At 42.1% G+C, this 26,410-nt stretch overlaps 1 long non-coding RNA gene across 1 annotated transcript in view; it reads left to right on the forward strand.

The window, feature by feature from the left end:
* The first annotated feature begins 29 nt into the window (after positions 1-29).
* The window catches only part of LOC117352429, a 32,579-nt gene continuing 6,198 nt past the window's right edge, over positions 30-26,410 (forward strand). Inside the window, exons 1-6 of the long non-coding RNA XR_004537688.1 lie at positions 30-237; positions 603-625; positions 1,986-2,012; positions 3,749-3,772; positions 16,237-16,254; positions 16,688-16,702. This is a non-coding gene — a long non-coding RNA (uncharacterized LOC117352429). The remainder of the gene's footprint in view (positions 238-602; positions 626-1,985; positions 2,013-3,748; positions 3,773-16,236; positions 16,255-16,687; positions 16,703-26,410) is intronic.

Below are 26,410 nucleotides of genomic sequence, written 5' to 3' on the forward strand. Positions count from 1 at the left end.
AGATTTGGTGCATGGTCTGAGTCAGATGATCTCACAGATGATGCCAGAAGCTGAGCTGTCACCGGAGATCCTGGGCGGAGTATGGAGAATATTCACAGTATATATCTGAGCTCTGAGCGCAGGGCTCTCTACCTACATTCCTTTGTCTATTGAAGCTCAAGACTCAATATACAACCAACCCAGCCATGAAGATCGCAGTAGCTTTTCTGCTGGTGGCTCTGAGCTTCTGCTACCAGGGTAAGTAACCTTGAAATTATTACAGGACTTTGAGCAGAAGCCTCCATATTCACTGTGAATACCTAGAAGGCTTTATGACCGACATCTCTCTCCTATGTTAGTGGGGTGCATGGGGGAGACAGAGGTGCTGTTTATATTCTAAATGTGGTTGTTTAACTGTAGGAACATGGTACCCACTGACAAGTTTCCACTGGTTACAGTTACCAGGGCAGGGGGTGGTTTGCAAAGAAATTGTCACAGAGAATGAGTACAGGGTTATATTAGGCATATCAAACCTATTGGCATCTTTAACTTAATTAATGTATTTTCCTTAGACTACCAAATAAACCTAGCAGCAACATTAAATTCAAGCTCTTCTTTGACAGGCATTAGAGGTCACGTTGTTTCGGTAAGTTCAAACTTTTGTTCTTCTCAACTCCGGCAAAAGTAAAATGTATTAAATTGATATTACTGTATCAGAACATTTTGCACTTTTGCAGCCACTGTGTCTACCTCTGTGTATATGTGTGTTGTGACAGGGATCTGGCTAGTCCTAATAAAGCCCAGGGAAAAGAGCAGGGAAGCATTAATAATGTGCCAGGGACTAAGGAGAAGAAATATCCTGAGTATAGGGAAAATCCTGAGCACAAGGTTAAGAGGGAGCCTGTCCCTTTAAAAGCTCACAGAGCTCAGGCTGGAACGGGAAGGACAGGGCTCTTTAAGGAATTAGCTAAAGCTGCTGTGAGGGGGCGTGGTTATGTGCCGAGTCTCCCTTTTTCTGAAGCTCCCTCGTCAGTGAGAGAGGAGGGACAGCTGGGACTAGAAGCTCAGGGGAAGCTGAGAAGGAACCCAGCTAAAGCAGCTAACTTTTGGCCAGCCTTCAGAAGTTCTCACCAGGATAGGGAAATGCAAAACCTTGAAACACTGTCTGAGGTTTGTGACATGGACTAGTTAGAGAATAATGCTATGTCTTCGGAGGAAGAACACCCTATGGAATGGGAATAGGTTTAGGAAAGCCTGAATGTCCTTTTTCCTTGGTGAAAGGGTTTTGTTTTTGTTTCTTCCTTTTTGAGTTTTATGTTTTGTGAAGGATTTTGTATCCGTGTTTCAAGCTGGGCTGGAAGCTGCTGAATTTACTTTTGTGTTAGATGAGTGGTACAGTGGCCACACCTGGGGGAGCACAAGTCCCTCTGCTCCTAGTAAAAGGGAACTGCCACTCAAATCTACCAGAAGCCTAATTAGTGCCTAGAACCAGGTAGCCTAACTATTAGCAATGCAGGTACGGTTCTAGCACTGCTTGGGGAAATAACACCTAACCTGAACAGTATTTTATGTTCTTAATTTGTGAACTTGAATTGGCCAGCACTGAGGGTGCAGTGAAAAGAACTGGCCTATGAGAGAAAGAAAGCAGAACAAGAGAAAAATGGAATGTTTTGGGTTTTTACTTTGAATGCCAAATTGTGACCTTTTTTGTTTGAAACTTTCCTTGTGGATAAATAAAAGTAATATATTTGGACAAAACCCGGCCAGTGTGGTGTGCAGTTTATGGGAGGCACCAGGCCGCTGTGAACCACCATGGTTACGCTCGCGCCAAGACGGGGATTCTGGGAAGTTACTAGGCCTCGCCAGGATCCCGGTCCCACAGTGTGTCTGTCTCTGTATTTCTCTGTGTCTGTATTTGTTGACTGATCCCAATAAAGTGACTTTGCTGCTTTGTAAATTTCCCATGAGAAGTTCTCTAAAATCACTGCCCTTATCCTTCCATTCAGGCCAGTGAAAATAATGATCAGGTTTCGGTAAGTCTAAACTTGATTTCTTCTGAACTATTGCAAAAGTATTAAGTATTTACTGTATCAGAAAATATTGTTCTTTGTAGCCACTGTGTCTATCTCTGTGTTCATTTACATTACATTAGGGACTTCTATTCCGCCTATACCTTATTTATGTGAATTATGTGCATGTCTGTATCTGTCTGTTTGTGACAAGTTTCAAGTTTTTATTCATATTTAATAAATCGCTTATATAATTTACTAAGGGATGGTTAACAAGACTAAGTATGTTATAATGCCTCTGAATCGTTCCATGGTGTGACCTCACCTGACTATTGCATTCATTGTGGACTCCTTATCTCAAGAAAGATATAGCAGTGCTAGAAAAGGTTCAATGAAGAGCAACCAAGATGATAAAGGGGATGGAACTCCTTTCATATCAGGAAAGACTAAAAATGTTAGGTCTCTCTAGCTTGGAAAAGAGACAGCTGAGGGGAGATAGGATTTAAGCCTTCAAAATCCTGAGTGGAGTAGAACGGGTACAAGTGGATTGATTTTTCACTCCATCAAATTATAAAGACTCAAAGAAGTTACAGGGAAATACTTTCAAAACCAGTGATTGTGGTATGAGCGGATAGCGTAGCTTGTTTTAAGAAAGGTTTGGACAATTTCCAAGAGGAAAAGTCTATAGTCTGTTATTGAGAAAGACATGAGGGAAGCCACTGCTTGCCCTGGATCGATAACATGGAATAGTGCTACTACTAGGGTTTTGGCCACGTACTAGTGACCTGGATTGGCCACCATGAGGATGGGCTACTGATTTAGTTGGACCATTGGTCTGATCCAGTAGGCTATTATTATGTTCTTATCTTCTTATGTACCACTGTGTGTGTGTTCATATGTTTGTCTGCCTCTATTGATTGATGCCAATAAAGTGACTTTGCTGCTCTGGGACTTTCCTGTATGAACATAAGAACATAAGAAGTTGCCACCACTGGGTCAGACCATTGGTCCATCGCGCCCAGCGGTCCGCTCCCGCGGCGGCCCATCAGGTCCATGACCTGTAATGTGGTTCCTGACCATTTCTGTAACCTACCTCTTCTTTTATCTGTAACCCTCAATCCCCTTATCTTTTAGGAACTTATCTAAACCTTCCTTGAAACCCTGCAATGTGCTCTGGGCTATCACAACCTCCGGAAGCGCGTTCCATGTGTCCACCACCCTCTGGGTAAAAAAGAACCTCCTAGCATTTGTTCTAAACCTGTCCCCTCTCAATTTCTCTGAGTGACCCCTTGTGTTAGTGGTTCCCCACAGTCTGAAAAATCTGTCCCTGTCCACTTTCTCTATGCCCCTCAGGATTTTGAAGGTTTCTATCATGTCTCCTCTAAGTCTCCGCTTTTCCAGGGAGAAGAGCCCCAGCATCTTCAACCTGTCAGCATAAGAAAAGTTTTCCATACCTTTTATCATTTTAGTTGCTCTCCTCTGGACCCCCTCAAGTACTGCCATGTCCTTCTTGAGGTACAGCGACCAGTACTGGACACAGTACTCCAGATGTGGGCGCACCATTGCACGATACAGCAGCATGATGACTTCCTTCGCCCTGGTCGTGATACCCTTTTTAATGATACCCAACATCCTGTTCGCTTTCTTTGAGGCCGTCGCGCACTGTGTTGATGCTTTCAATGTTGTGTCCACCATCACCCCTAGGTCTCTTTCAAGGTGAAGTTCTTATCTAAAATAACTGCTTTCATTCTTCCATTTAGAGTAACACCACAAGTGATGATCAAGTAGGTCCAAACTTTATTTCTTTTGAACTATTGCAGAAGTATATTAAATTGATGTTACTGTATCACAAAATCTACTTCTTTGTAGCCACTGTGTCTGTCTTTGTGTGAATTTACGTTACTGGGTTCATATCTGTGTCTGTGTCAGTGTATCTACCGTATTTGCCGGCGTATAAGACGACTGGGCGTATAAGACGACCCCCCCAACTTTTACAGTTAAAATATAGAGTTTGTTATATACTCTCCATATAAGACTACCCCTTCTTCCGCACACCTTCTGCACAACAAATAAAACTTAAAAGAACATCAGAATTTATTTCAACAATTTTAATTAATTCACTAAAGCTGAATAGAACAATAAACCCATGGGAGCTGCCATGCTATTTGTTTTCTAAACTGTTAACCAAACTGAAACTGTCAATGATAGAAGGAAGATAACACATAGAGGGAGAGAGCAAGTGCCGGGCAAGTCCCTAGCAAGTTTGCTGGCATGACAGTTTCCCTTTAAAAGCCTTCAAAAGCCTCCTGTTCGCCCCCGCAACTTCCTTAAGGGCTAGACTCCACACACGGCCGCATGTGCGAGAGACGTAGTAAAGAGAAAAGGGGTGGGGCCAGAGCGCCGCTGCTTCCCGCTGCGCAGGATGAAGGAGCTGGCACCCTTGTCACACTGATGTCCCGCCATGGCCCCGCTGATGTCCCGGCAGGTTTACTAGTACCATAAGCACCGTAAGGAGGTAAGGAAGGAGATGTTAGGGCATGTAAAGTAGAGAGTTGCGCGGGGACAGAAATCCCACCCGTCCCCATGAGGAATCCCCTCCATCCCCGCCCGTCCCTATAAACTTCATAAATAGTTATTTCATTTAATTATGCTACTGAATTAAAGGCTCTGGTAGAAACCCATTTACAAATAAGCAAAAAGACTTTATTAATTTGAAAATATTAATTGGGAAGAATACATACTTTGTAAACGGGTTTCTACCAGAGCCTCTAATGTTTATAAATTTTTATCAACACAACTAATATACTACTTTATCCTGAAGCAAAAAAAAAAAGAAAAAAGAAATAGAATTCTTTTCCTACCTTTGTTGCCTGGTTTCTGCTTTCCTCATGTTCTCATTCAATTCCTTCCATCCACTGTCTCTCTTCCTTCTGCATCTTCCATTTGCTCTGTTACTGTGCCTCTCCCTTTCTTCCCCCTTCCAAATTGGTCTGGCACCCATCTTCTTCTCTCCGCTCCCCCCATAGTCTGGCATCTGTCTTCTTCCCTGCCAGCGTCTTCTCCCTACTCTCTCTTCCTCATTTCATTTCAATGTCCTTCTCCCCCCCATCTTCCCCATGTCCTTTCAGCGTCCTTCTCCCTCTCTGTCTTCCCCATGGCCTTTCAGCGTCCTTCTCCACCCCTTTGTCTTCCCCATGTGCTTTCAGCATCCTTCTCCCCCCTCTGTCTTCCACAAGTGCTTTCAGAGTCCTTCCCCCCCCGCCCTTCCCATGGCCTTTCAGCGTCCTTCTCCACCCCTTTGTATTCCCCCATGTGCTTTCAGCGTCCTTCTCCCTCCTCTGTCTTCAAGTGCTTTCAGAGTCCTTCCCCCCCTCCTGTCTTCACCATGGCATTTCAGCGTCCTTCTCCCCCCCCCTCCTTCTCTACCGCCCCGGGTGCAGCACAGCCAGCCAGGTCCCCTTACTTTTGTGGCACTTCCCCGACCGACCGACAACAGCCCGGGTCCGACAAACCTCCCTGCCCTTAACCGCGAATCTAAATTACCTTCTTACAGCTGCTGTAAGAAGGTAATTTAGATTCGCGGCTACAGGGCAGGGAGGATTGTCGGACCCGGGCTGTTATCGGTCGGTCGGGGAAGTGCCACAAAAGTAAGGGGACCTGGCCGGCTGTGCTGCAACCGGGGCGGGGCGGACCGCCCCCCTCCCTTGGTAGCCACTCGAACCGCGAGGCTACTTTCCTTCTCCTTACCTGCCCTGCCTGCAGCACAGAGCCGAACGGAAGTCTTCCCGACGTCAGCGCTGACGTCGGAGGGAGGGAGGGCTTTGTTTAAGCTTTGTTTAAGCCCTCTCTCCCCTCCGAAGTCAGCGCTGACGTCGGGAAGACTTCCGTTCGGCTCTGTGCTGCAAGCAGAGAAGGTAGGGAGAAGAAGAGCCGCGCGACTGAGTACATCCAGCCCCACAGGAGCCCCGCGACCCTCGGAGGCGTCCCCATGGGATCCCCGCGACCCTAGGGGGCGTCCCCATGGGATCGCCGCGACCCTAGGGGCGTCCCCACGGGATCCCCGTGACCCGAAGGGGTAACCCGCGGGATTCCCGTCGTCCCCGTTCCCATGCAGCTCTCTAATGTAAAGTAAGGGCATGTAAACAGTACCCGGCGTATAAGACGATCCCCGACTTTGGGGAGGATTTTAAGGTACTGAAAAGTCGTCTTATACGCCGGCAAATACGGTACATCTATTGCTTGATGCCTGTAAAGTGACTTTGCTGCTCTATGACTTTCCCATGAGAAGTTCTTGTCTAAAATCACTGCTCTCATTCTATATCTCAACATCTATTTTTAGTACCCTCATTAAAGATTATCAGTACTCTTCATACGACAACATTCTCAGTGACCGCCCCCACGATTTGGAACTCCTTGCCTTTACATATAAGAGTGGAAACAAATTTAGAGAAATTTAAAGAGTTCATTGAAATGTTTCATTTTTAAAGACTATTCTGTACATAACATTAGCATTCGCATTCCCGTCACCTGCAACTGAAAGCTAATCACCATCAATCAATAATCACACAACTTAATTTTATTGGAAGAAATATTTGGCCGCAGCTTTATTATCTATCTGAATATTATCTCCACTTACAATACAATCCGTGTCCAAAAACCAACAAACCCCCAATGCATATTTCACACCCCCCCAGGGAGCTATTCAGTGTTGAAACTAGCTCCAGTAAAGTCTTTAAACTTATAACATTCCCTCAAACATGAACCATGGTGACGCAAGGCCATGCTTCCCAACGCAGCGGTATCGCATACAAGTGTTACATTTATTTATTTATTAACTGCTCATCTCCCAGATCAAACTGGGTCAAAACCCATTTTTTGCCCCACCCAAAGCTGCGACCACCTCCCCCAACCCTATAAGCTCCACCAAACCTACACAAGTCAACATAAAACCTGTACCCACATACCTCCTCTCCACAACACTTACACAAAACATAACACCAGCACAAATGGGAGGGAAGGGGGGGATAATCTTTTCCTGAAGAAAGCACTGTACTGTTCCCCTTTCCTCACAGAATTCACTCCAGCCTGCCATAACATCCAACAATCACGTGACTGCTCCACCCCATCAGCTTAAAAACCTCCCTAATCATTTTTCTTTCTTACAAGCCCTGCTTATTAACCCTTTCTTAACTCCTCTTATAAACTTGTCAATCCTTATTCTATAGACCCTTGACAAAACTTCATATATTCTCCTCACCCTCTGCCCCCCATTTTACCCACACCATCATTTAATAAATATTACCAGCAGGTGACATCAGCTCAGCTAATGTTATATCACACCAGATAAATCTGGTGTTCTTCTTTAATCTTACTTTTTCTTTTTTAACTTCTTTCTTCTTTTCGTACCTGTCAATAGGTATTCAGCAGTATTGAATTTTTCCCTTTATTCCCATTGTATTTTCCGTTAATGTCTTCTAGCCTAAACTTTATTGTGGTTCCTCCTCTTTCCTTCTTCTTATTTATCATTTTCTCTTTGTATTTAGTTTTTGTCTTTGTTTAAATTTTGTATTCCCCTTTTTTTTACTATTGTATTTCACCTAGAATTCAAGATAGGCGAGTAATCAAATTTTAAATAAACTTGAAACTTGAACTTGATCAAATGGCTCACCTTTATCCGCATCTTCATTCACACCTTCAAAGAAATTCAGTAGATTGGTGAGGCAAGATTTCCCTTGACTAAATCCATGTTGGCTTTCTCTCATTAATCCATGCTTACAAGATTCTGTCATTTTGTTCTTTATAATAGTCTCAACCATTTTGCCCAGCATTGACGTCAGCCTTACTGGTCTATAATTTCCCAGAACACCTCTGGAACCCTTTAAAAAATCAGCGTCACGTTAGCCACCATCTAGTTTTCTGGTACTATGCAGCATTTTAATGAAAAATGACCAATTACTAACAATAGCTCTGCAATTTCATTTTTCATTTTTATCAGCACTCTGGGATGTATACCATCTGGTCCAGTTGATTTGCTACTATTCAGTTTGTCAAACAGGCCCATTACATCATCCAGAATTACAGAAATTTGTTTGAATTTCTCTGATTCATCAGAACTGAATACAATATCTTGCACCAGAAATGCCTTAAGACAAAAGAACAAAATCCAAAATGTTGCACAAAAGAGAAGAAGCAACAAAACAACAAAATGACTTAACAAATGACTTAAAAACAATCTAAAAAGGATGTATATAGTTACAAGTGACCAATAAAATAAAAACCAAATAACACAGGCCGAGTTCTGACAAAGTAAAATGCCTTCCTAAGGGTCTTATAGGGCGCTTGGCTGTCTTAAACATAAAAACATGATAGTCACAAAAAATCCTTGCAGTTTAAGAGACTACAAACGAAGAACAAACCACAGAAGCCTCCATATTTGGCCACATAATAAACTACAAACTAGTACAACTGATTTTCTGTCCCACAATCTTTTGGTTCTTTTGATTATGTTTATTTTTATTTTTCACTTGATGTCCCTCTTAATGCAAAAAATCTAAGCTTTTTACAAAACAAATCACGATGAAGAGAATGGCAATATTAATAGGAAAGATAAAACAGTCAAACAAGATATTCTTACAATGAAAATAAAAAATATAAAAACAATATACTATTCAAATGGTTAATTTAATAATAGATTTATTGATGCCATGAATTTCATTTAGATTTACCCTGAAAAAAAATCTTCCAAAGTGATTTAAATTTAAATATCTTCCCCTCTCCCGGATGTGTATAAAACTCTATTAAACAAAGGTAGGCTTCTACTATTAATTGGTGATTAGAAAATCTGCTAATGGGCCCCAAATCTCCTTAAAGTTTTTATAATGACCAGTTAGTTCTGAATTCATACTTTCATATCGATAGAATAAGCACAGGGATTCCACCAAAAGGTCGGATTCAGTCCATCGCAATTTTTCCTGTTCTTTGTGATCATCTGTATAGCAATCCCAGTCATCACAAGAAGTAATCTATTCTTAGCTGCAGAAATTGGAGACTTGGATTGTAATATAGTTCTGAATAGGACAATATCATATGACATTAGAATGGAAGTATCCAGTATCCTATTAATTGTGACTTCTAGAAGCTGAGTATTAAGGGGCAATAATACAACAGATGATCCAGTGTCCCTATATCAAGATGACAATGCCAGCATCTATTAGACTTTGAATTAATTTTTGCAAATGAACAGGGGTCCTAAAATCCCTATATAACAGAAAAAACCAAGCTTGTCTCATAGAGCCTGTTTTACAAAGCTGTGCTAGTGGCTGCTCAGTGGTAACGGCCCTGAAGCCCATAGAGATTGAGTAGTAAAAATCTTTTGCTTTGTCTCAATGCTTCAAATATCCCTTAGGCTCATTTTTGGTTTCTTATTGAAATATTCCTAAATTAATTTATACCACTTGGTAGCCTGATGCCCTAGGACAGTGGTAGGCAAACTCATTAGTCAAAAGAGCCAAAATCAGCAGTACAACGATTAAGATTTTTTTTTGAGAGCCATACCCCATGCCCGCTTGCACTACGATGGCTACATCAACCCGACTGACACCCCTCTTGCCCGCACATAGTCGAAATCGATTCGTGACAGAGCCTAGAGAATGACATGTGGAAAATATTTGTCACACTAAACACTGTACCTCGGGACCAGGGTTAGTATATTCCAACAATTCAACTCAAATGAGAACCCTATATGGAAAAAGATACACACTCTGCAACACTAAAAGGCCTTAATCATATAATAATAATAATAACTTTATTTTATATACCGCAGTACCACAAACAGTTCAGAGCGGTTTACAACGTAAGAGACTGTACATTTACAGCGAAGATACAATGAGAACTGTACATATTCAGTAAAGGTGTTTAAACAGCGAAGAACAATGTAGATTTACCATGCAGGAGATTGTACATATACTACAGAGATATATATATATAATAGAGAGGCAATGCGAGAGGCTTATAAAGAACAAAGCAGTGTACCAAACCAATACAGGGTGGTGGATGTCAAGAAGACAACATAACATACACACCAAGAAGCAAAACAAGAAGTGGAGAAAACAGCCTCAGTTCGGCTTCATCTGACCAAAAAACTCCACTCCTTCAAAGACATCACTCCTGCGTGTAAGCAAAATTATGTAAGGAAAAAAGCACTGTGATAGCCTGCAGAATGATATCAAACAGCACGCCAGGGCACTCATGCCCCAAATGGTGATATCAGTGGGCTAATGAGAACTATAGCAATACGGTCCAGGACATAGCATAAAAAGCAGTTAAAGAAGAAAAAACCACTTAGCTGCTACTGGCTTCTCCATCAAGGCCAGGCAGCCGCTGAACTCAACTGGGAACCCTCCGTTTCGCATTGTATCGCTGCGTCAGGGGTAATGTTTGCACTGCTTCACATGCACATTTTCCAGACTCACCATGCTTCTCAAGCTTCTTGGTGTATATGTTATGTTGTGTAGATGATGAATGTATGTTATTAAGGCTTTTTAGTGTTGCAGAGTGTGTATATTTTTCCATATAGGGTTCTGATTTGAGTTGAATTGTTGAAAAAATTTGTCCCCATCCCCGCAAACCATCTGACCCATCCACACAAGCCTCGAATACTGTTATACTGAACTTTAAAGTATAAAAAGAAACAATATTCTGTACAATTATCAATTTATAAATCAGCGTCTTCTCCCCACTCTCTCTTCCCCATTTCCCTTCAGCGTCTTCAGCCCACTCTCTCTCCATTTCCCTTCAGTGCACGCACATAAAAACAAGCAAGCAATTTTATATCATTTTCATTCTATTCATTCATAGAAATTAAAGTCTAAATAATGCCAATCACATAACAAAACATGATTTTACAAAAATAATTCCCTGCACAGTCAAAGCCTGCAAGGATTACTAGATGTCTTTCAGCAGCTCCTCTCCCTTCCTCCCCATACCTTCGTGACCAAGTCAAAATGATCTACCAACAATAAACACAGTATGCAGAGAAAATGTTAGTTATCATTTATATTGCACAGGTTTTCAAAGAAGTCAAGGCAGATGACTTTATGCAATGTCAGCTCAGTAACAACTATACAAAAATAGACAAATATACATCCTCCCTTTTTACTAAACTGTGATAACTCAGCCTGTGATAACGCAGGGAGCTGTGCTGAATGCCCTGTGTTGCTCTCGATTCTCATAGGCTACCTGCATTAAAAGCCGCTATTGCAGTTTAGTAAAAGGGGGGCCATAGTGCAAAATATAGACAGCAGATATAAATTCTCAAAATGGACACATTTTGATCACTAAATTAAAAATAAAATCATTTTTCCTACCTTTGTTGTCTGGTGATTTCATGGGTCTCTGGTTGCAACTTTCTTCTTCTGACTGTGCATCCAATTTTTTTTCCCTTTCTTTCAGCCTCCTGTATGCTTCCTCTCCTCCGGACCTCATTCCCTCCTCCAACTTTTTCTTTCTTTCTCCTACCCCCTTCATTCTTTCTCTCTCCATGCCCCCTTTCTTTCTGTATGTCTGTCTTTCTCTCTCCATGCCCCCTTTCTGTCTGTCTTCCTTCTTTCTTTCTGTCTCCTTGTCCCCCCCTTTCTTCCTTTCTTTCTTTCTTAGTGAGAATTCCATTCAATTTTTTTATAAAAGGACCCTTGAAAATAAACCGGCAACACACCTGAATGCAACACACCTGAATGCACCAGCGCACAGACGTCACCTTTTAGAATAATTTATATTTTACTTTGTTTTTTTTAGCTGTTTACTTACTTGTACTTTTAATATTGTGCTTTTTAGAGTTCTTTCTTCTTTGAATCGCCGTCGCAAAGCGGCGGCCCGCTGGACTCCTCCCACCTCCAGGTCTGCTCATGCTCTACTTAACCCGGCCATTTAGTGCGCTCCTTCGTGCGCAACCTGAGGGCGCAGCCACCATTATCATTTTTAGAAAAAGAATTTTAAGTATTAAGCAACTCCCTAGCCGGCTTTTCTATCTAAACTGTCTATTTTTATTGAATCTTTTACTTTTTTTAACCATGCCTTCACAAGCTCTCCACCAATCAAATCTTTCTTCAAATTCAGCATCAAACATTCCAACACACTGGGGTTACCGTCCCCCAAAGAATAAAGCTTTCATTCCGCAACCACCGATAATTACACCAGTCATCTTGCAAAACCCTTCTTCTATTAGTACTGACCATACTTCTCAATATACTTCCCAATTAGCGTGCTCCAACTCAAACAATACAAAAGAAATAAATTTAAAACTAGGACTTATAAACACTAGATCCTTTACTTTTCAACATCTTTCTTTCACCACTATTAAGCCTAAGTCAATCAATAGGCTTTACTGTATATGCTTACGCCGACGACATCCAATTAACTCATCCTTTTAACCCCGAAAATCCCAACGAAATATCTCACGCAAAACAGACTAGCCCTAAACATAACAAAAACTATTTTTCCCAATGAAACAGGGACTAGAACTATGAGCCCCATTTTTTAATAGATAATACAATTATAACTTTAGTATCATCACTAAAGATACTAGGGGTCATCATCGATGACAAATTTTCCTATCAAGAACACATTAACAACACAGTCAAATGTTGCTTCTACCGTTTGCATTTGATTCGATTCATGTCCAAATTCCTAGAACCTAAATCTCTAAATATTTTGATACATTCCCTTGTTATCGCTAAGCTTGACTATTGCAACTCCCTACTGTTAAACATTACGCAAAAGGAAAAAAAACGCCTACAAATAATCCAAAACACTGCAATTAAAATTATTCATAACGGAAAAAAACATGACCATGTAACTCCTTTTCTTATAGATTCGCACTGGCTTCCCATTAATCAACGCATAACATATAAAATATTGCTTTTGGTATTTAAAATATTATCCACCAATGAACATCAATTTATCGACCGACTACTAATTCCATACAACATGACTCGTTCTCTTCGTTCCACAACTCAAGGGTTGCTTATGGTTCCTTCTTTAAAAGTTATTGGAACCAGACGTCATGATATATTCTCAGTAATGGCCCCTCTTACCTGGAATTCCCTACCTTTATATATAAGAGAAACAAAAGACCTCAAAATATTCAAAACCCATTTAAAAACTTTTCTTTTTAAAGCTTCTTTTAATCTTTAAACAAAAAGTTTTCCTAATAATTTTACCCCAAACCTCATGTTTTTCCCCTTACTTGGCTTTTCCTTTCTTCTCATCTGAAGAACAACAATTTTGTAACTTTTTCCCTCCTTTTTCCTTTCCACATGTGCCCGAGTATGTTTGTTTTGTCAGTTTGTTTTTCCCCCTTTTTTAAAAACTGTACAATTTATATTTTATTGTTAATCGCTTAGTACGTAATAAGCGATGCATCAAACCTGATTAAACTTGAAACTTGAAACTTATTTGGTAGCAAACTACAGGCAAAATCATCATTTTAATAGTTTGGACTCTCCCCCACCAAGAAAGATGTAATGGGTTCCAATGCTCACACATTTCTTTGACTTTCAATGATAAGGATTTTTCATTTACTGTGATTGTGTCTTCCAGAGGGTTGGAAAGATGAAGAGTTTTAAAGGCTATACACAAACTTTTAAACAGACATCTATACTGTACAGGAAGCCATTTCCTTTGTGGAACCTTTTGGTGCTATTTGGATTTTGTTGTTTTGGTAGTTTTGAATAAAATCCTCGCTGATGTCCATTTTTGACCTTTGCAGCTGCACCTCTAAGTCTCTTTTTTACCATTCTCCTTATATTGTCATAGTCTCCTTTTTCAAAGTTAAGTGCTGTTGTATTAGATTTCCTATGTGAACTTATTCCAGGGAATATATTACATTGCATTACATTGTACTTAGACCACGTAGCCATTAGTTCAACGCGGTTTACAAAGGATTACTAACAATGGTCACAATGGGAGAAATAAAGAAAGTTAAGTAGTCAGATTTTGTCACAAGATAGGTCTTCAGTTGTGTTCTAAACTGTTTGTAAGAATAAGCTGTAGGCAGGAAGGTTCGAAATTCTTTGGGTCGCTAACATGTGGTTTAGAAATTTCTTAGTTTTGCAGCCCTGAACAGGAGAGTTAAACGAGGGATGACTTTTTCTGCTGTGTCTATATGAAGCTAAAGAAAATCTGTTAACCATCGCAGCCACTCTTTCTACATCTGAGTGAGCTGCTGCTTTGTAACTTCCCCATGAGAAGTTCCTCTCTAAAATCACTGCTCTCTTTTTTCCCTTTAGTTTCACGCAATTCTTGAAGGGCTAAGCCCAAACCTTTCATCTTATTCTTTTTCTTCTGAACTATTCTAGATGTGACAGATATTAAATTGTAGCCAGTGTTTATATCTGTCTGTATGTCTGCATTTGTATTTGTGCATGTCTGTATCTAACAAAAACAAAAAACAATCTGCAGGCTCCTATGTACGAGATGCAGGCAATGTTTATTGTACCAAATGTTTTATACAGTTAAAAATACCACCTTATATCAAACCTAGGGAGCCGATACGGTCTGTGTTTCAGATATGAGTATAAATTAATCAAATATGTTTATGAGTGTGAGCTTGAATCTGAAAAACTAAGAATAGAAATATAAAATTCTGAAAAAGCTCCCAAATCTCTGAAGGGCCAAAACAATGTGCTTAAATATTATGCAACATTACAAATGATACGAAAGTGGCAACCAACAATGCTAAACTTGGGTCAAAAACGAGTGAATGAAGACAGGCTGAACAGATCTATGATAAAAGAATAAATAGGTGAAAAGATAAAGACAAAAGGGGACCTACCATGGTTGCTAAGAAACCGCAATGAAAGGTATAAAACTGAAGTAAAAGAAAAGAAACTAGTTAGAAGCGGATGAATAAAAGGTTAAAAATGCCCAAATACAAAGTAAAAAACATGTTATAAAATGTATTTAAAAAAGCTTTTGGTTTAAAACGTATGGTTAAAAAAAGGCGAGGGGAAAAAACATAACCCATCAAGTAAGCCCAAATATGTTACTTGGAACAAGGGGGGCAGAAATTATGAGCACTGCTTTTCGGTCTAGGCGCCATTACCGGATAACTGTACCAGCATACCGTCATTATTGCATACAAAATCACTTCTATGGGTAACGTTTGTCGTTTGTATTACTGCATTCTACTATAAGTGTGTGTAAAAATAGCATTGAAGCCTGTCGGGGCTCGCCCTTCCAGCAGTCTAAAAAGGCTCATTGAAGATACATGAGCTCTAAAATATAAAGGAAACTAAACTTTAAAATGCTAGAATGGTAGGATAAGAGTAGAAATGTAAACTTACCAACCACCTGTATGGTATTCTTCCGCAATTCAAATATACGACGCAAAACTAGTCAAAGCAAAACAAAAACGCCACGGGAAACTTGCAGATAATAAAGGGGCCGGCTTAGAGTGTGGATAGCTGTGATTGGCTAAAAGGCGTGTCCTAGGATGTCTGAGTGGCAGGAAGTATATGTGTCCCTTAAAGAAATATCGCAATTGTAAAAACATTTGTATGGTTAACAGAAAGGATATCACAGAAACATATAAAGCAAAGAAATGTGTTTAGAAAAGTGAAAGGAGAGCTGAAATCACCATATAAGTGAACAACAAAAGAAATATTTATGTGTAAAAAGCTGAAAGTAGAGCTGAAGTACCCATATGAGTGAAGGACAGTCATCAAGATCAGAAAAACAAGGAGATGTAAATAAAAGCACAAAAAACAAACCAATCTCATATGGATACTATCTAAAGAAATAGGGACATATAAACATTGCCTGAGAAGTTGCAAAAATAGATGTAGACATTAATGTACATAGTGGCTTTACCATTTGAGTCTATATGTAATCTATTAAGAACTGAAAATAGTGTCAGACAAACTGATCTTAAACATATTAGGGTGTTATTCAAAACTCTTTACCCATAAAACATTTGGTACAATAAACATTGCCTGCATCTCGTACATAGGAGCCTGCAGTTTGTTTTTTTGTTTTTGTTTTTCGCTGGCAGTACTGCAGTTTTTGTTGGATTCTTTTGTGTTGTCTATATCTAACACCATATTTCTGTCTGTCTGTCTGTCTATAATTCTGTCCAGTTTCTGTCTATGTCTGTCTGCCTTGGTCGATTGATCCCAACAAAGTGAGTTGCTGATTTGTAACTTTCCCATGAGAAGTTCCTCTCTAAAATCACTGATTTCATTCTTTCCTTTAGTCGGACATTAAAGAAAAGGTAAGCCCAAACCTTTGATCTTATTCTTTTTTCTTCTGAACTATTGTAGATGTGACATATATTGAATTGTAGCCAGTGTTCATTTCTGTCTGTATGTATGCATGTGTTTGTTTGTATGCGTGCATGTCTGTATCTAACATCATCAATCCACAACGGCATATTATAAACTTCAAAATGCTTAATTGCTAAGTGATCTTTTTTCAGATAATGCCTTTCTAAGTACCTCTATGGTCTTCAGTTCCTGCCAACCGCCAGCCAAATTATTTGAAGGCTAACAGTATATTTCTGTCTGTTTGTCTGTCTATAATTCTGTCCTATTTCTGTCTATGTCTCTCTGCCTCTGTCAATTGATCCCAACAGAGTGAGTTGCTGCTTTGTAATTTTCCCATGAGAAGTTCCTCTCTAATATCACTGCTCTCATTCTTCTGCTTAGGGCAAGTATTATCCGGTAAGTCCAAACTTTTATTTTTCTGAACCATTGCCAAAGTCAAAAGTATTGAATTGGTGTTATTGTATCAGAAAATCTTGCTCTTTGTAGCCACTGTGTCTACCTCTGTGTATGTAAGTGTCTGGATTCATTTATCTGTCTATATTTGTGAGCATTTGTGTGTTCATATGTTTGTCTGCCTCTATCGATTGATGCCAATAAAGTGACTTTACTGCTCTGCTACTATTTATTATTATTTCTATTGTGCTGAAAGGCATACACAGCGCTGTACATTTTAACATACAATAGACAGTCCCTGCTCAGAAGAGCGTGCAGTCTAATTTAGATAGGACATTTCAGAGTTGGGGAGATTATGTAGAGAAAATGATATAGTAGGTCTAGGTATCTGACAGCAGTGTGCGAGAGCTTGGATTTGAATACTACCAGGGATGGGGCATGATGTATTGATTCAGGCAACCTGTTCCAGGCATATGATGATGCAAGAAAGAATGGACAGAGTTTGGAGATGGGTACAGATAAGAGGGGCTTGCCTGATGAACGGAGATCACGGGGGGTAGGGAGCATAGGGGGAGATAAGTGAAGACAGATATGGGGGGCTTCAGAGTGAATGCACTTGTAAGTCAGCAAGAGGAGTGTTCCCCCTCCCACTGCTGCAGTCAGCAGGAGAGAATGCGAGAGAGAGAGAAAATATATATATCACATCTTAAATCACAACAAATGTAATAATCATCAAGTCCAAGACTTTTCAATGCAACGTCTTCTAAAAATTAATTTAAGTAGATTTCAAATTAGAAATGCATAAAGCACATAAAGAACCTCCCAACATCCCATCTAATTACAGACCTATCGCCAGCATCCCGTTAGTCACCAAAATAACTGAAGGGGCGGTAAATGCAGAACTCACCACATACCTGGACAAATTCGACATCTTACACGACAACCAATCGGGCTTTCGCTCTGGCCATAGCACCGAAACCATCATAGCCTCTCTACTCGACTACCTGCACTCTCTCTTCAGCCAGGGTTCCAGCGCCCTAATCTTGCAATTTGACCTAAGCAGTGCTTTCAACCTCGCCGACCACACTATTCTTCTAAACTGCCTTGCACACATCGGCATCTCCAGACAGGTTCTCAGCTGGTTTCTAAGTAATAGATCTTACAGAGTGATCAAGAACGACTCTTTCTCCCACAGCTGGGACAATTCCTGTGGAGTTCCCCAGGGCTCACCACTATCCCCCACCCTATTCAATGTCTATCTCGTCTCCCTGGGAAACCTCCTGCACAGCTTCAACCTCAAATTCTTCATTTACGCAGACGATATCACAATAATCATCCCACTAACCAGTTTCACCCTAGAGCTGCTTAACTCTATATCACACTTACTCAAGCAGATAGAACTCTGGATGCTATCCTATAGACTAAAACTAAACGCAGACAAAACTAAATTCTTCCTGGCCTCCCCCAACGATAAAATCAAAGATACCTCAATTCAAGTGAATGGATCGGACTTCCCCCTAGAACAAACCCTAAAAATACTAGGAGTCACCCTAGACAAACACCTTTCCCTTGAGAAGCACACCGATCTTACCGTCAGGAAAAGCTTCTCGGCGCTCTGGAAACTCCGCACCATAAAAAAATACTTTGATGACAACTCATTCCGACTGTTAGTACAATCCTCTATTCTCAGCATCCTCGATTATTGCAACATCATTTACCTAGGCTCCATGAAGAAAACCACCAGGAGACTAAAACTGATTCATAACACTGCCGTCCGATTATATATTGGCTTAAACAAATGGGAACATATCATCCCTTTCTACCATAAACTGCACTGGCTGCCATTTGAATCCAGAGTACTATTCAAGTTCGCATGTCTCAGCTACAAAACTGTGTTTGGTCTATCCCCAAGCTACCTCATCCCCCACTTTAAATTAGATCACAATAATAAGAACTCTCGCAGAATTCATCTATTCGCCTTCCCCTCCCTAAAACTATGTCAACTTAAACGATTCGTCGACAAAACCTTCTCCTTCCAGGCGGCCAAACTAAACCCATGGCTTGCCCAAATTGTACTTGACGCCCCCACCTACCTTGACTTCAGAAAAAAACTCAAAACTCACTTATTCCACGGACAGAACACCTAACACTCCCACTCGCTGCTTCTACTCCCTTCCATACACATGAACCTCCACCTTCCTCTCCTACTGTACCTTCAATACACATAAACCTCCACCTTCCCCCCCTACTGTACCCTCCAAACCAATTAACTTCTCTGACCGGTATATTTTCCCTGTAAATAAAAAAATTTACCCTCCTATTGTACACTCTTGTATATTCCTATTTACACTCTTGTATATTGTATACACTCCAAAAATTGTTAATTCCTGTCAACTTCAATGACATATACATTCCAAAAAATTGTTAATTTCAATGTCATCTTTGTTTGTAATCTTAATTAATTGTTGTGAACCGCCTAGAACTCTCTGGGTATGGCGGTATACAAAATTAAGTTATTATTATTATAACAGATCCATTTAACACTACAGGTGACCTGAAAACGCTAAATCAATCAGTCTTGTGTCAGCAGGAAATACTAACAAGCATCATTCCAGCCTTAAAATAAATGCAAAGAAATAAAACAAACTCAGTTTAAGTCTGATTATAAAAGTTAATCTGGAATGCAATATCTAATACAGGGGTGTCCAATGTCGGTCCTCGAGGGCCGCAATCCAGTCGGGTTTCAGGATTTCCCCAATGAATATGCATTGAAAGCAGTGCATGCACATAGATCTCATGCATATTCATTGGGGAAATCCTGAAAACCCGACTGGATTGCAGCCCTCGAGGACCGACATTGGACACCCCTGATCTAATACATTGTCTGAAGGGATACTTGCACTAAAAGTAACAAATAATGCAAAAGGAAATAAGCTTTAGTAATCTACCACACACACAGATGCTCAGTTCCTCTCCAGTAGATTCATGAAAGACACAATGTTTACAACAGTAAGAGAGAAACTGATTTCTTCAACTGCCAGTTTTTTGCCTGTGCCAACTAATCACAAGTATTTTTGGCTAGAACAGTTCTTCAGACCGCGGAGACTTTCAAAGTTAAGATATCTACACCTTTGATTTTGCTACAAATCGGCACGGAGAAAATGCCGTTGAAGGAACAGCTGATTTTTATGGCTCCCTCCCCTCAGAGCCCTGTTTCAGTACCGGCAGGGAGGGCAGCGTACATTTGCACCAGCACGGCAGCAGAAGTTTTCTTTGGCTCCCTCCCCTCAGAGACCAGCTTTGGTTCTGGCGGGGGAAGGAAGTGCCATTCCAGCTCAACTGGCTGCACCCCAGCATTGGTGGTAATCAATAATATGAGGCAGCTCCCGGATCTCCCAGGTAAGTGGCTAATAAGAAAGCCGCACTGGGATGGTAGTTCCCGCGCAGGGACTCTGCAGACCATACCGTTGAAGATTTTATTGGGCCACATTCTTCTTCTTCACTTGTTCCTTTCCCTCGGGGCTGTATTTTGACTCCGCAAGGGGAGGGAATCCTATTATTGCCATATGATAATTATTAACTAAGTCTCCAGAAGCTCCTGCTGCTGAATTTTGGTACTGGCATATTAGACATAGAGTTCGAATTCATGAGTGGCAGTGGCTCTCTTTTTTTTTTTATCTCATTGGGGAGATGCCACTGAAGAAGCTGGTGGGTTCTAAGTGTGGATGGAAATTTAAAAAAAAATACTAACAATAATTATTTACAAGTCTTGACGGAGCAACCGTCCTCCTACACCCAGTTGCACTGATGGTTGTAGAGAGATCATGGTGGGCTATGTCTCCAGTTTCAGAACCATTGGATATGGAGAATCTGACAGCAGACCGGTATCCAGCAGTATGGGGGGACTGGCAGATACTGGTACCTGGACATTCTGCTCCCTCCCCTCAAGGTCTTATTTCAGCCTGCCAGGGGAGGTGAATTATCCACAATGACCTTTGGTTTCGTGGTCCTCCTACAAATCAAGTAGGTATTGCCTCGATCTACATCCTTCTCACGACCCTCATCAATGTGACTACCTACCCCTACTCAGGACTTAGAGTAGGTACTGCAAGGGAAGCTCAAATCAGCTCTTCGGCTCCTACCACCCTACCTTCTTTGGTTCCAGTGGCATAGGAGGTGCTGTACCACAGTTCAGGAAAAGCACACAACACACATAACCTGATTTATTTCCTAGTACTCTTCGGAGTCCAGATCCTGCACTTCCTTGGTGCTTTTAATCTTGCCATTTTTGAAACAACGCAAGTCCAATATGTTGCTATTCAATATATAATGAATGCACTTCCCTATCTGTACTACAATCTTTTTCAGAATGCTGATGGACAGTAGTTCCTCAATACATAGAAGAAAAAAAACCAAACCCAAAGCCTAACTATGTTTTTTTCTTTACCACAGCTTAGGGTATGGCTACTGGATAGCTTCACTTTCTTTAGTTGCTCTATCCAGTTGGACACAGGGGTTGTTTCTCTCATTGGCAGGACATGCCTTTGACATTCTGAATTCATTTCAATTTGATGCAATCTACTACATTAGCTTTCATCTCTTCTATTTACTACCTCAGCACTTTGGAGGTTTTTCCACACTTACAGAGAAACATGAAGCCTGAGAATACCTTTATCTATCCATTCAGGCTTCATGATGTTCTAATTCCTGAGAAAACCTTGATCCCCTTCTCCAAATGAAGAGAAAGCTGTTCATTAAATGATAAAGACCACTACAAATGGCTGCAACTACATCACTGCTTTAGTCATCAAAATCTTTGACAAATTTTTCATACTCTTTTCCCTTCTATTTTGACTCAAGCCACAGTCTTATTACAGACAGGACATGCAGCTTCAAACCTATATAAGATGTTATTACTTTGATATTCTTCTCTCTTCCATTGAGTTTGAATGTAAGCATACAAACAGATATTGTAACTCTATGTTTTGTATTGATTCATGCACTGATGTACTGTGAACCTCATTGATGTTTCAGTTTTATATTCTCTTGTATTTTTCAAAATCTTAATAAGCTTTCATGGAAAAAAAGAAACATAGAAACATGATGGCAGATAAAGGCCAAATGGCCCATCCAGTCTGCCCATCTGTAGTAGCCATTATCTCTTCCTCTCTCCGAGAGATTCCACATGCCTATCAATTCAGACATACAGTGGCGTACTAATAGGGGGGGCGGGGAGGGCGGTCCGCCCTGGGTGCAAGCCCTGAAGGGGTGCTCTTGGTTTAGTTCCCCCCCCCCTGCCGGGTGTCGCGTCTGGAAACAGCCTGCAGCAAGATTGCAATGCCAGCCATCTTTGCCTGCTTCACCTGTTTCCTCCGTCGCGGTCCCGCCCCTCCTCTGACGTCAGAGGAGGGGCGGGACCGCGGCGGAGGAAACAGCCAAAGCAGGCAAAGATCGCTGGAATCGCGATCTTGCTGCAGGCTGTTTCCCCAGGGAAATGGTGCGGGGAGGCCGGGGGGATGAGCAGTGCTTCCTGGTGGTGGTGGTGGTGGGGGCGGGCGGTCCTTCGAGGTAGGTGGGGGGGGCAGCAGGCCTTCAAGGTGGAGTGGGAAGGCAGGCAGGCCTTGTGGGGGGGAGACAGGCCTTCAGGGGGACAGGCCTTCAAGGTGAACAGGCAGGCAAGCCTTCAAGGGGGGTGCAGGTCTTCGGGGGGACAGGCAGGCAAGCCTTTAAGGGGGGGGTGCAGGCCTTCGGGGGGATGCAGGCCTTCGGGTAGGACAGGCCTTCAAGGGGAACAGGCAGCCAAGCCTTCAAGGGGGGGGGGGACAAGCCTTCGGTGGGGTGCAGGCCTTCGGGGGGGTGACAGACCTTCAAGTGGAACATGCAGGCAAGCCTTCAAGGGGGGAGACAAGCCTTCGGGGGGGGGGTGCAGGCCTTTGGGGGGACAGGCCTTCAAGGGGGACAGGCATGCAGGCCTTCAAGGGGGAGCACAGGCCTTCAAGGGGAACAGGCAGGCCTTCGGGAAGGGACAGGCCTTCAGGAGTGGGATGCAGACCTTTAAGGGGGACAGGCCCTCAGGGGAGGGGGGCCCTGGTGTAGAAGTACACGTAGGGAAAGGGGAGGGGTTCAAAGAGACGTGCATATGCCGGACTTTGGGTGGGAAGAAATAATGGGTCTGAAAATAGAGGAGAGGGAGAGAGATGATGGACCATGGGTTTTAGGGAGGGAAGGAACAGAAAGGGAGAGAAGTTGGACACAAGGGATGATGTGGAGGGGGGATAGAGATACTGTTTAGGAGGATAGTTGGGAAAAGAAAGGGAGAGATGGTGGATCATGGGGTGGTGGGGAAGGAGGGAGAGCTGCTGGATGAAAGGGTAGTTAAGAAAAGGTGGATCTGTGGAGGGAGACGAAAAAAAGAAAAGATGCCAGACATCCGGGGGAGGGAAGGGAAACGGAAGGGGAGGACAGAGATGGCAGATGGATGGTTAGCACGGAGAAAGAAGAAAGAAAGAGACCCTGGCAAGCAAGTTATCAGAAGACAACCAGAGCCTTGGACCAACAAGATTTCAAAAATAACCAGACAACAAAAGGTAGAAAAACTAATTTTATTTTCTGTTTTGTGATTACAATATGTCAGATTTGAAATGTGTATCATGCCAGAGCTGGTGTTAAGACCGCAAACGTAAGCTAGGATTTAACAGAGAGAGGAAAAGTCCTTTTTGTTTCTTTATTTTATTTACACCACAGCGCCAGTGTGGTTTGGAGAAGCCAAAGGGGGGTGAAAAAGCCATAAAATAAACCCACCAGGATGTTTGAAAAAAACAAACAAACACCCAATTGGGCAGGAAAATCGAATCGATAAACCAATTCAATAGGCTGAATCGAATGAAAATTTTTTTTCCTGAATCTGGCAGCACTAGTTTGCGCTACTGTCTTAGACTTTAGGACCTGGGATTTGGGAGAGATGGCATCCTCGGTACTTTATAATGCAAGTGAAATGAGGATTTGGTCAAACTTTTGAAGGGTCTGCAGAAGAAAAATATTGTATAGGCCGGGGTCATGAGACAACAGGAATCGGGAACTTTTCTTCCTTCTATTTTTGTGAATGGAAAGGCTGAGGATGTCAGAGAGTTCAGTTAAAATATGTGCTTTGAAAATATAATAATGTGTTTTATAAAGTTTATAGCATTGCTGGCCTACCCGGTGAGGTGTTCCTAGTGGTGGTGGTGGCAGCAGCGTGTCAATGTGTTGAGAGGAAGAGGTGGTCTGGGAAATTCTGCTGAGCAATCTCCGGGCCCATTTTCCACCCCCCAGTTAGTCCACTCCACTCAACTGGTTCACACACTGAGTGGGTCTTTGAGTTTTGTGTTTGGGATCTCTTCCAGTGGTTTGTCAGTATCTCCTTCTGGTCCAAGGAAGGAAACTTTGTTAACCTTAGCACTGACCTACAGAATATGTTTGTAACAGCGCTGCTTGTGTGCCATTAAGCTATGTAGTGATCGAAAAAACCAGACCTATGCACATTTTTGCACTATATGGTGGGTGTATGAGGAAATTCACATTTCCTGCACAGCTAAGTCCGTGTGAAGTTACCTTGTGCTGTATTTGACATCTAAGAAGGTCTCTGTTTGGAAGGAAAGATCTAAACTTAGAAATGAAGTGGCCAGAAGTTATGGTAAAAGCAGATAGTGTAGCTGGTTTTAAGAAAGATTTGGACAAATTCCTGGAGGAAAAGTCCATAGTCTGTTACTAAGACATGGGGGATGTGTCTGTTTGCCCTGGATCGGTAGCATGGAATGTTGCTACTCTTTGGATTTTGACCAGGTACTAGTGACCTGGAATGGCTACCATGAGAATGGACTACTGGGCATGATGGACCATTGTTCTGACCCAGTTAGGCTATACTTATGTTATATTCTCATCTGTAGGAGCCTTGTTTTCACTTCTTATTTTAATGTATTTTTTTTCTAGGAACTTATTCAGCTCATAGTACAATCACTAATACTAGGACTACTAGACTATTGCAACATCCTCTATCTCCCGTGCCCTGCTACAATAGCAAAACAACTACAAACAATTCAAAACACAGCTCTAAGACTCATCTACTCATTGAGGAAACACGACCACATCACAGAGGCATATCTCAACTCTCACTGGCTTCCAATTCCAGCAAGAATACTATTCAAATTCTACTGTCTACTATTTAAAAGTTTAAACGGAGATAGCCCAACCTACTTGAACAACTTCCTCATCCAAACCACCTCAACCAGACAAAGGAAAACTCACACCCCAGACAAAGGAAAACTCACACCCCATTCACACACCTACCAAACTAACAACCGAAGACTAACAGCAGGCAGGAGGGCAAACTAACCTGCGCAAGCAGGCAAAACAAAACACAGCAGACAAACTAACCACCGGAGTACAAGCAACAACTAGAGTACAAACCCAAGTGAAAAGACAAGACCAGAAATGGCAGGGAAGACAAGGAGCACCAAGACTACAATCAAGGTCAACCCCCCGGCCGAAGAAATCCAGATGAAGGCCACAGTCTCCGTGCAGACTGAAGAGGACCTCCCCCGATGGAAGCCGGAGATCTCTGTACAGACTGAAGTTGAGCCCCACCTGAAGACGTCAGTTTCTGTACAGACTGAAGAAGACACCCAGCAACAGCCCAACGGAGACATCATGCAGGAGCTGAAGAGCCTGAGGGAAGAAGTGCAGCGGCTGAGAAGTATTCGGGAGAGTGAGGCATTCATCGATGGAGTCCTCCTAGAACTGTCTCAGGTCTCTGAAAAAGGGCACGAAGACAGGACCATCCTTAGGACACCCGAACCAACCAGACATGCAACATTGGAAGTGTCGGCTGGGGTACAAGAAGAGACTGAGGACGATGAGACCTGGCAACTAGTCACCTGTGCATGCAAACAAGAAGAGACTCGAGACGACGGAACCTGGCAACTAGTCACCACTACAAGCAAGCACAGAAGACAGTCTTCCACTTAGCTATCCTCAAGCAAGCTCAGCAACCTCACATCAACTCCGCAGATCACCCTGAGCAACATATTTCAGCTCCTACAAGAAAGACCCGCCAGAAGAACTCAGGAGGATATTCAGAAAGACTTCCAGGAGTGCAATCTCGAAACCCGGCAGACAGCTCCATCCCAAGAAGCAACAAATCAGTACCTCCAATAGAAGAAGCGCAGAGTGGTCGTCATTGGGGACTCCATGCTGAGGGGAACTGAGGGACAGGTATGCAGACCATATCTACAGGCAAGAGAGTCTGCTGTCTACCAGGAGCCAAGATCAGGGACGTGACTACCTGCATTGGAGAAATAATCAAGCCCCAAGACCACTACCCAATGCTCCTCATCCACATCGGGACAAACGACACCGCCAGGAGCTCACCGGAGAAGATACAGGAAGACTTTAAAGCCCTAAGGGAAGAACTAAAGCAACTCGAAGCGCAGGTGGTCTTCTCCTCAATCCTACCAGTAAGAGACAAAGGAAGATCCAGGGAAGAAAGGATCAAGAGGACTAATGAGTGGCTTAGGGGTTGGTGCAAGGAGATGAACTTTGGATTCCTGGAGCACGGAGATGCACTTCAGGGACTGCAGGGACCAGATGGGCTGCATCTAACCAGAAGAGGGAAGAACGTCCTGGGACGACGCCTGGCTCACCTGCTCCAGAAGACTTTTAACTAGGGGACCCACT

Source organism: Geotrypetes seraphini, unplaced genomic scaffold (assembly GCF_902459505.1).
Source record: "Geotrypetes seraphini unplaced genomic scaffold, aGeoSer1.1, whole genome shotgun sequence".
NCBI classification, from domain to species: Eukaryota; Metazoa; Chordata; class Amphibia; order Gymnophiona; family Dermophiidae; genus Geotrypetes; species Geotrypetes seraphini.